We start from the raw sequence: 12,660 nt of genomic DNA on the forward strand, positions 1-12,660 counted from the left end.
ATATGCATTTTTTATTTCCCGTGATACGAAACAATATTATATTCTTTGTGTTCTTGTCTGCCTGTAAGTTGATAGTAGTAGCACATTCGCCCTGAAATCCACATGCTCTCAGTTATTCTGAAAAACAATGACAAACAAAAGGAAGCAAGTCAGACAAATGACAACTCCAACAAGAAAAAGGATTGCTGTTGTGAAAAATCGAAAAATCTGTGTAATACACTACGCATAAAACGAAACTGACATGGAGACGAGAAATTTCATGGGAAAAACTTCCATAAAAATCTTTCAGATCAAAGTGATATCTTCCAACATGGAGTTATCATGTTAGGGAATTTTCGTACACACTGTATAATTTCGTATAGCAATGTCAGATAAGATGTAAAAGTTGTAGTGGTGCAATATTGAGATTTATTTCTTTGTGGTAATATTAGAGGTAGGATTAGGTTAGGAAGTGTTTAGAATAGGTTAGTATTTATTCTATATTTTATTCATTTCTGCCTTGATTTCTTATATTGCTTAAAGATTTCAACATATTTCTCTTCTTTCTCATCAGTAGAACGCTTTTCCTATCTCAAATCATCTTAAAAGCTCTCCCAGAAATTTTCTTCAAATTTTAATTTAAAAATATCATTCATAAAAATTCTTTCATTTTCAGCCATCTTGATAGAAATTCGTCAAAATTAATAAATTTTAAGTTCGCCATCTTCAATCTTATCTCGTATGACGTCAGTAGCACAGATTTACGAAATTATCTATAATTGGTCGCTTTCCTTTAAAGTATCTTGTCATTTGCTCTTTAGCCGATCTTCGTATTATTACGTCACATTATTATTGTCCTGAATGGCGTCAGTCCCAGGAGAGCAGTAGCTATATACTGCCCGTCGATTCTTTAAAGAAAATAAAGTGGTTAAAAACGTTGCTGCAGAACAGAGTTACGCGAAATTAGTTTTAAAATTTATTCATTCGAAAATTTTGCGATTTACAATTTTGCAGCTTGGACTGAACGGAACGAACAGTGTAAAATTTAGGTGAGGCAGCTTCTTGTTGATTTCGCCAGCATGGCGAATGCTGATATGATTTGAAGTGTTGAAGTTAAGAAATTTTAAATTTTTGAAGGAACGACGAATTATTATTTTTGGATAAACCATTCAATATTAAAATATACTTTATTCTGCGTTGTGTGAAACTTTTTTTTTTTTTTTTTTTTTTTTTGAATGACTGAAAGTTTAATCTGGAAAAATGAAGATGAAAGTTCTGGCTTGTGTGTAGAATGTCATATGCTGATTCAGGACAGTACTTCAGATTTCAAAGAGTGATTTTTCTTCCATCTGGATAACTGTAAGTAATGTTTTGGTTTTAATCTTGAGTGAAACAGAGTGTCAGAAATTCGAAACCTGCAGTGGATATATTTGCTTTTAACCTTCAAATTAATCGAGTTAGACACAGTGTCACAATGGTGTGTTTAATAAAATATAGCAGTGTAAGCATGCATTCGTAATCCCTTCCGTTCCCAAAGGATCTACCTAATTACTTAGACAATATGTGACGGCTTGAGTTTATTTAGAAAAGGGGGGAAATAGAATAAATTATTGATATAACGTAAGGATAGATTCCTTTGACGTAAATTTGTTTATGAATGACCACCCTATAACAACAAAAAATTAAAGTCAGCCTAATCTCAGATATGCAGTCGTATTTGTTTTCTTATTTTTATGATTTTTCTTGTTTAGCCATGTATTATTTCGACCCTTATGTACACAAATGGGCTAGTAGATAGAAGTGACGTTCTTTGGTGTCGAATCTATATAATATACATAGATTTTTTTTTATCTAAAGTATTCGTATGAAATTTTATTCCAAAGCTGTACTTTCGCTGAAAGCTGATAAATTGGTTCTTTTTATTAATATTTCGATAGGGGCAACTGGTTTTCCGTATGGTGCGTTTATTCATATAGATGCAGAGATACAACAAGTGGCAAAATCGTTTCACTATATTAACATTGGCCTTGGGTGCCGACCAAAACGTTTTTACGAAAGAATAATTTTCATTTGTGTGTGTGTGTGTGTGTGTGTGAGGTGTGAATGCGTTCTAGGTTAGATTAGATTAAGATTTCATAATTTTGTGTTTTTTTTTTTTCATTGTGCATCTGAGGTTTTTGGACTTAAATAAAAAAAATTCAAAAGTAACCAGACCCCACACAAAATTACTTACCGACCTCTGCTATACAATAATGCTCTTGGATAATAGGTCAATATACGATAATTTTAGAACCACACTTTTTTCAGTTTTTGAATGTGCAAACAACTTGTAGATGCGCTATAAATAATTATAAAAAACACGCACACACATACACTGAGGTTCTTAACAGTCCCTCCCGCCAAAATATATCAATAACGAGTTGAGTATTGGCAAATGGCAACCCTACATCCATTCTTTAAATTTAATTACGTTTGCAAGGGGGTGGAAATATTATTGTTGTACAGAAAGTGTTAATAAGGATTTTTTTAAATGGTGAAGACAGTGACGCCCATTTGGAGTTCGAAACTGAAGAGTACTGGATAAGTTTATTACATACTATTGCCATTATTAGTAGTATTATAGGTGTTTCTACAATGATGACGTGGAAACGAATATACTATAATTTTAAAGAAAATCGACAATTTTGTTCTCTGAGGTTGTCAACTTTGACCCACGATCTTATAAAAAAGTTAGTGTATTCATTGTGTTTAATGCCAACAACTAATAAGTGGTCTAATAAATATGTTAAAATTATACACTAATAAAATTCATATGTGGTCTTAAATTTGAAATGTTTTTTTAAAATACATACTTGGACATAGACTCATGTAAATATAATACTTTTATCGCGTAGGAACTGAATGTAAGTCAGGAATTATGTTACAGTATATTTCAGTGGCGTAGGGAAGGGGGGGGCCGGAGGGGCCGGGCCCCCCCCCAAAGAGGTCCGACAATGTACTTTGGTACTTTGATGTTTGTAATTTTATATATATTTTTATGTTTATATATTTTTTTGTTTGTAATTTTTCTATATGTACCTATAACAGCACTTGGGCCCCCCCCAACACACATCCTGGCTACGCTACTGGTATATTTAATATTTAATGGAATTAATAATTTCCCATATTTCTCAAAAACATACACATGCACACGAACAACCAAAGGAACTCATGAATAAAAAGAGCAGGTTGAGCTTGATATTTTCCACGTCAGCATTTTATTTGGCCATGGCATGCCATACACTATAGGATAGATACTAGGAAATCTCTTACGATTTTTCCTAGAGTCAAAATATCAACGAGTATTGCATCAGATCGCATATCATTTCCTATATTCTGAACGATCCTATGAGATTTCTCTTGTTTAGAGCACGCTCTATTTCGGAAAGAAAATTCGTAAGATTTAGATTTAAGCGACATCAGGTGAGAGAAAATGAAAACAAATTTGTGTTTCATTTTTTTTATTTTTGCTGTCATAATTATAGTGTTGTTAACAGTATTCCCACCAAGGATGTTATAAAATAGAGGATCTGCCCTTACAACAAAATCGTGTAGCCATACGTCACAGCTTCGCCACACGTATTCTGCTCACTCCGGGCCACTAAGATCGCAATGTTTCGAGCCAACAATCATGGCGGAAACGAGAGTAGCCAATCAGACGTGCCGGCTCATATAATGCTCTTTTTTTGCTTCATTGAGTTCATATGATGAAGATACGTACGGACAGATCCTCTATTTGATAACATCCTTGATGCCCACACTATCAATTGCGTGCTCAACTGTAGGTGCCATCTTTTTTACCGTAATGCACTATGGATCAAGATCTCGTATCGTCATTTGGTCAAACAGGGAATGGAAAGTTAAAATGAACGCCATTCTACAAAGTAGCTGGGAGCTTTGCTTTCCTTTTTTATTCTTTTTTTTATATTTAAGCATTTTTTACGTTAGTACAATTTCCATTTTATTACAATCTTTACTGCGTTACAAATATTTTTGCTATGGTTGGCGCCATTTTTCTTCCTTATATACATAAGTTGAAAAACAAGATAACTGTTGACCGTCTAATCGTTCATATTGGATCTGCCATTTTGTGATTTTTTTAAATTTTAAAACAATAATCTGTGATATAGTCGACCTTGGCTTGATTAAGCTGTGTCACTGAAACTTGATTCCTCGAGAGGATGAAGACAAGACAAGACAGACAGGAAATGTCTTCACGTGTATAGCACAAAAGGCTAGGATTTCCTACGAGATATGTCGTAATATTTTTCCGAAGATAACTCCTAGGATTTATCTCATAGTTTATAGCAGCCTCACAGTGCTACTTGAGCTATGTATTGAATGAAACTATTGGGATTGGCAAATATGCGACCTCATACACTTTCAAAAACAAACAAAGGCTCGTCCATGAAGAATTACTAACATCGTAGTCTGTGCTAAAATGATTTCAAATGGTTACGAAAACGGTAAGATGAATAACTTTAAAAATAAAATGATTTAAATGTAAAAATTGGCGTTTTATTAAACAGTTTTAGGAGGGGAGGAAAAGATATAAATACACACAATACAAATATTACGTTTTAGTCTTTTTAATTACACAGATATAGTATTGCGAAGTTTAAAGATCAGCAAAACAAAAATAGCACGTGTTAAATAGTTTGGAAGAATATATCCAATGATATCTAACGCAAGCCCGTATCTCCACCCCTTTCGGGGATACGGGGGGTAACTTTAAAATTTTAAATGAAAACCCCTATTTCTTATTGCACATTTGGATTCTCCAGAAAAAGTAACAGCGGCGAAGATGGCAAAATCGATTTTTGACCGCTTTTTTCCAGTTTCCGACTACTGTGCGTCCTCATGTCCTGGACAATAGGCAGATCGCATCGTCCCAAGTGAAGCCGGTAAGCCAGACCCATCGACCATCGTCAGCTTCCATCACAAAATTTCTTAAGTTCACGATCCATAATGATACGGCTGTCAGTGACTATTCTGACAAGTAAACCTTACGTTTGGGTGAATCGAGTTGCTGACTGAGACACATATGAGAAAGTAGTACTAAATGTGGTCAGTATTTCAGTGAAGTTGTAGGTGCGGAGCTCCAGGGGTTTAGGAGATACAGCTACCAGAACATCACATGGAAGTACAGAATAGTCTTCATACAGTTGGAGATAAACACAGAATTTACACGGTGGGGTAAAGGACTAATACATATGCTGCAACATTTTTTTTACCTGTAACTTCTTACCAATTGCGCGTAAATCAAAATTAACGTCACCGTTGTTCTTCTGATTAAATTTGCGCCTTAAATCATGTATCACATGACCCTATTCCTATTTTAAAAACAACCTTAATTCAAAATGGCAGATTTCAAGATGACCGCCGTCAGGTATACCCTTACTATATGACTTCCCCCTAATCCTAATATGTACCCATATATTTGTTATTCACCTTTTGTCGTTACAAGAGGTCTTACAGGGATTTTACCTCCAACTGTATGAAGACTATTCTGTACTTCCATGTGATGTTCTGGTAGCTGTATCTCCTATACCCCTGGAGCTTCGCACCTACAACTTCACTGAAATACTGACCATATTTAGTACTACTTTCTCATATGTGTCTCAGTCAGCAACTCGATTCACCCAAACGTAAGGTTTACTTGTGAGTTCCTTTTCAAGTATCCGAGTTTATCTCCTTCCTGATTATTGCATTCCTGCAGATCTGTTCGTACTTGGGAAGGTTCGTTAAAGAGGCTTTAAACCTCTGTTGTTCGAGGTTCGGACAACTTTTCAAACCCTTCAAATACAGCGAAGCACATCCTATAATCACCGACGTCGACTGAATTAAGTGGTTTCATTTCAACTAAATTTCGGGTGAAGTAGAAGGGAGCAGTCTCTGAAGAAATAAATAATATCTCTTTTTTTCTTTCTTTGAGTGGATTTCAGTCACTTTGAAATCAGTGTCCAAAATACCAGTCATACAGAGCGCTTGTACGGTCAAACCATGTTTACAAATTCTTGTCCTTTTGATTCCAGTTCTCAGTGAGTATTGGGGCCTTCAGTACGCTAGCTTTAATTCTGTACAGGATTTTTGATAGGTTTCTTCCTTTTTCCGGAGAATACACTACTCTCTCCTGAGCCAAGGATAATTACCAGGAGCGGTTTACTAATCGGTTAGGATCGAGCCAGGATTCACTCCAAGCGATTTCCTGTATGCCAGGCATGTATGTCTTTATATTATTTTTGTGGTCAGTGACATACCTTGATGACTCACACAGCACCACGGAACATGCCTCTTAATTCCCTCAATCAGAAATCCTGGTATTACCGATTCTTTTTATTATTGTTGACTAGACATAAAGCAAGAGCTTTTTCTTTCCATTTATTTTTCAGTTTATATCTTCTTACAATAGCACGTAAAGACAGATTTTGTGATGAGTAAGATCGCTTCCTAATATAACATACAGTCACCCAAGTTTTCAGTTACATTCATAACATTCTCTAGTTCAAGGGGAACAAATCGTGTAACTTCCGCATTCTTCTCTTCTAATTCTACACATCGACAAACATATCAAATTCCGGGTATGCGGCGCCTAGCATAGGTATTCTACCTTTATTTTCAAAGCAGGAGGTTCAGTATGCCCTTGCTACAATAATTCTGTTCTATCTTCAGATACCTACATATTGCCGGCTAAAGAGAACCGCAAAATTTCTGAAAACATCTCAAATTTTCGGAGGAGGGGGAATTGAAATCACTTTAAAAAGTGTAATATTGTGACATACTACAAGGCTGACTTTTGCTACCGGTTTCGACTCGCTTCCGAACTGTTAGTGCAGAGTTTCTATAACGGTAAAAAAAGTGAAAATGTAGGATAAGATCTGAGCGAACGTAAGCAACAGTCACGGGAAGTGAAATGTTTACAATTTGAACGCTTTAAAAACTACTTTTGCATTATACCCCGATATTTTCATTTTTCTTGACAATTATGCCCAAAGTCATTTGTGCCCTTGAAGGAATAGTATACACACTTTAATCTTAAAAAAAATGAAACTGGTGGAGTCATGAGTCCCATGATTTGCGAGAAATACACTGTAGTGTGACATCTACTTGTGAAAGAAAAAATCAATTATCCCAAATCCCTGCCAACAATTGAAAAAATAGTTTCAAAAGAAGATATAATTAATTATTGACATATTTTCAACAACAAAATAAATAAATATCACATCACATCAATCAATTTGAGATAATAGTAACGAGATCTTTGTTGAGGAATGTTACATGACATAGAGCAAAAGTGGCAGTCAATGAAGACTTATTATTGCTGGAGAAGAACGACTGAAATTTTGACTCGCGATTGGAGAAGGCACCTCCCAAGACGTCCAGTGAATAAAGAAGAAAAATCAAACCATGAAGTGTAGAGGTAAGTGCTTTCTCCATGTTTTCCGAGTTATTGGCTTGTACAGAAAATGATATAAGCATCACTCTCTGGGCACATTTACGCAGTTCTCCAACAACGGTTGGTACATGAATACACACGTAAAAGGAAGCAAACAAATCCTAAATAACGCAAGCAGTGTGCAAAATGAAATTTTTTCCCAGGGGGGATGAATTTCACCCATATACCCAACCTCTACGGGAAGATTTGTCACTTGCGGAATGATGTCCTTCTTTGATCCACATGGCAGCATACTTTGTAGCCGGAAAATCTTCCAAAGCGGGGCCTTTAATAGAGATGAACATTACTGACGACGGAGTTCCTATATAAATTCTGTTCCTTAATTTCGTTAAGATAACGTTCATCTGTCACACTCTGCTGACAATACAGGCACAACATTAATTCTTGACATCGATTCTTTCAACAAAGCACTAACCGACAATATATTCTTGTTTTCTTTGTATTCCCTGAAGTCCTTCATTACTAATCACAAAGAATTGCTACTATCAGATAGGTCCATTTTCACAAAATAACATAGAGTTTGTATTTGCTTATCACCAAATAAGATTAATTCGTTCTCATTGCTTGGCCACTTCTTTTGGTTCAACCCTTCACAAGTTTTTATGAAGTTGTTGGAGTCACTGAATTGCGCAACAATATTGTCAATAAGTCCCTGCAATAACTGTTTCCGAAACGATACAAAATTCTGTATTTCAGTGGCTGAGGGAGACTTAATTTCCAAGTCCTTAAACGTCATTTTCGCTTCGTATTCCTGTGTGGCAGATTTAAGATATGGCCCAGGTAAGTCTTTCATTGCACTTAGGGCACGATTGGTATACCGAACTTCAGAATTTACAGTAATTGCGTTTGATGACCTCATTTGTAAGTATAATGATAATTGTTTGATAGTATCTAGAATGTATTTGAACAAACAAATCTGCATGACAAAAGACTATTCATACATTCCATGAAACTTAGCTCGAAATTATGACGAATATGTATCATCCGTACTACATTCATTAAGAAAGTGAATACGAGCAGAATAATCTCACAATACAGCCGTGACTGTAGAACAAAACGAGGCTACCCACCGGATATCAAAACTACGACCATTTTTTTGTAATTCAAAATGAAGTTTCTTTGCAACAACTTCTAAATGCCGTTGATTCTTTGGACTTGCTGAGAAAAGGGTGTATAATGAATTATAAAGAACTTAAAATGAAGATAAGATGATTGTCCGTTCATTACGTCATGAATGGCGAGCTCTAACTTGTGATTTAGGCAGTGTATTGCAATTAAATTTGAATTAAATCTGTTCTTGAGAATTGAAGCAGCGCTTTTATAGTGTTCCTGAAAATTTGCTGTACCATCAGAAACAAAAGCAACTAACTGTTTTTTTCTTCTTTTTAAAAAAAAATCTTCAGAAAGTCCATGTTGCCCTAAGCACAAAATGATACCATTTGCTATTGAACTACCTGTAAGAGAGGATAGTTCCAACATATCAAAGAAGTAATTGCATGCTTGCCCGTGAAACTGAGTACGAACATTCATTATTAGACCAGATTTGTTCGAATTTGTACAGTGTTTCCGTAAAGTTGCGCAACCCAAAATTTGATTGCGTATATCTTTTGATTTAAGAATGATAAAGACTTAAGACCTGAAACACATGTAAGCACGTTCTATGTAGATATTTTCGAGATCATGATCAATGCTGGATTGTAACGTTTTTGTGTAGAAATTACCTTAAGTGTAAAATAAAGAAATGTGCAAAATGAAGAAAATCAACATTCCGTTGCAGAAAACTGATTTCCTGCGAGTGAATTACTGTGTATGTGTACAGTATGCATCAACATTTATCCATTGGTGCGAAAATGTGACAATTTTGATGCAGTGTTGCCATATAAAAATGCTATTTAATCAAGGATGTTATAAAATAGACGATCTGCCCATACGTATCTTCATCATGTGAACTCAATGAAGCCAAAAAAAAAAAACAACCGAGCATCGTCTGAGTTGGCATGTCTGATTGGCTACTCTCATTTCCGCTATGATTGTTGGCTCGAAACATTGCGATTTTATTGGCGCCGAGTGGGCATAGTAGATGTGGCTAAGCTGTGACGTATGGCTTCACGATTTTGGGTAGATCCTCTATTTTACAACATTCTTGTATTTAATGCTAATCCTTAAAATGGGTGTTTTTTTTTTGACAAAACGTGACCCCTGGTAACACTGTTGTCGTAAAATTACTGCAACATGTGTGTTTTATGTTAATTAATGATAAGCAATGATAATTTGCACCTAATTGATAAAATGAATTTTAATTCAAAAATTTGCGATATCGCAAATTTTTGAATAAAAGTTCATTTTATCAATTATGGTCTGGAACTCGCTTGGTCTGATATTTTATCATTTAAGTTTTTACCTTTTTTTTTTGGTAACAACTCCGTTCACAAATGCAAGTTCCATTCGCGTATTGCTGTTCTTGAGAACTTCGAGTTTTTGCACATCCCTACAATACAAACAAATCACTTCCCCGCTATGTTTTCCACTTAACCAGGATTGATTTTGCAACCAGGGTCAATTTTGGGTCAATTTTTCAAATCCTTGCATCTCAACACAACCACCAGTAACTGTACAAGCTTCATTTATATCTTCACTAAATTAACATTTTCTGAATTTTCTGAATTAATCGCACACTCATCACCTTGGGTCGGTACAGTCACACTTTCCGCTTCCGTTTTGTGGATACTACTTACTGAATTATTTGAAAAATCGATTTTGCTTTTCCTGTCAAAATAACTTAAAATTGTTTTTGACGCTTCATTGTTTTCCGAGCAATGACATCACGACTTCGAAACACTTCCCCATGCCGTAGGCGTCGGAGGACCACCGATGGGCAACTAGAGATGTCTCTCCAAACATTGGCGGCCCTGCAGCGACGATCCGCGGTGGCCTCACTTCCGTTTTGAAAATTATACCACAAGCGACAGAGATAAAAAAAAAATCTCTCCCAGAAAATGTTAAATCGCCTATATGCGTAATTTGTTACATTAAGAAGAGTCTAAAAAATACTTTTAAAAAAGTAAAAGACAATACGTGCCAAGGGTAGGCGCGAACCACCAACCTTTGGATTACTAGTCGCGTGGTCTTCAGACTTGGCCACGGAGGCGATGGAGAAAACGTCGCTTGTAGAGGCATAAATCGTTGCGGTATTTCTAATTTAGCTAATTAACCATGTATATTCGACGATAACCGCTTGAGATTAGATAAAATCCGTTCGCCATGTAATTTTATAACAAAATGACGCGCGTCTATTTACTTTATTTCATGGTTTTCCCATATTCACTTTCAAATGATCGGCTACAGTTATCGTCTAAATTCATACAATTATACACACTCATCTCAAGACTTTTCACTTCATGATGTAGAGGCAGGGGTTATTCTTGACCCCCGTAGTTCACTTTAGGAACAATTCATTAGGAAAAATAATATATAACCATAACCGCAAGCACATGACTGGCGATAGTTCGTGATGGTCCCTTCGCGATTCTCCGCGATGAATCGAAGAAGCGCAGACTAAAATTAAGTCCTCGCTGCAACGTGGTGGTAACATCAATACTCCGACTCTAGATATCTCTTTCGACTCGACGAAACCCTGCCGCCAGTGCCACGCTAGCAGCAGTCCTTCGACGCGTCGCTATAGCGACCATCGACATTTACCGGCAAGTGGACCACTAGGTGTTGACGACGTTTACATCATGGGGTTAGTGCTCTTACGGGTCCGACAACAATACTTCTTTACAAACTCATCGTAGATGGCTCTGAATCAGTAGCTTAACATTCATTAGAACGGGGAAGGAGATCTAGATAAGCTTCATTAAGATCATTAAGCTTCTATGAAGGTAGTTATTTCCGTAAGTACAATTTCTCTTAACCCTAGGAAATCTAAGATTTTTTTGTCTCAAGTAGGTCCGAGAGGGGGCTCCTCGAACCCACAGTATAACATACTATAACTCACATAACGCTATCTAACAAGAAATGAATATAGATTAAGCATTCAGAACTTACTCGTGGCTGATATATTGTTTCCCAATATAAGAACACAATCCTTGTTAAAAAAAAAAACGAAAAAATCTAACTTCAGGAAATATACTTGTAGAAAATATGTCACATGGAAGTCCAAGGAGAAAAAACCTTTAAGTTTAACGTCCCACGATTATGCCGGTTAGGCTAAAGGAGACGGTGATAATGAGAAATGAATGAAATGGTCGAATGAAGAAAGTGGGAGGAAACGGGAGAACCCGGAGAAAACCCACCAGCACGGTGTTTGTCCACCACAAAGTCCACACGGCGCGGGCTGGGATCGAACCACGGACCCCAAGCACCGGAGATGAACGCTCTACCACTGAGCCACCGCTCCCCCGGAACTACCTGGAGAACACAAAGCACAAGCTACGTCAATGTACGCAGAACCATAAAAAAAATGCTACCTCTACGTAGGGGGAACCTCTGCCTAGAACTACAGGACGTTATACGGCCCGCAAGAAAATTCCCGAAAATACAAATTACCAGTAACTGAAAATAAACAAGAAAAAAACATACTTCGCGTTGCGTTCAACTCACAAAACATCTACGAAATGACGCAAACCTGTACGGAATAACCCCAACCCTCCACTTTTGTCCACAAAAACAGCTAACCAATCACGCTAGACCTGCTACTACTGCATATAGCTCTCAAACATTTGAAGAGCTTTCGCCGTGAATGAAAACAACAGGTAAGAAGAACAACAAAGGCGAAGACAGGTACGTTCTTTTTTATTTTCGTATCACTCGAGATGTAAATCAAAGTCGGTTTGTTACCCCCTTGCTAAGTTCGTAGATACTCAATGAATAATCCCTAAAAGTATGAGCGTCCAACTCCTTCTGGAACTGACGCGGTTTTACGTATATTATTAATGAAGGGTGTAGTAATAGTCAATCGAAGCTCTTTTCTGAGGTGTTAACCTTGACTAATAAAGTAGACAAGTTACAGAAAACGAAATAAATGTCTGTGGGGTGTCAGAGCCTGAGTAAGGAGGGTGTTCCTCGTAAACGCCCTTGCACTAGTATTGATTCTTCTGTGTTATTTTCCCAGACAGGGGATAATTTTCCCATTAATACTGTTACTAGTGCGTTTACTGAATGCAATTTGTTTGCTACTAGTTCTG

This window comes from Thermobia domestica, chromosome 8 (genome assembly GCF_964235325.1).
Source record: "Thermobia domestica chromosome 8, izTheDome1.hap1.1, whole genome shotgun sequence".
NCBI classification, from domain to species: Eukaryota; Metazoa; Arthropoda; class Insecta; order Zygentoma; family Lepismatidae; genus Thermobia; species Thermobia domestica.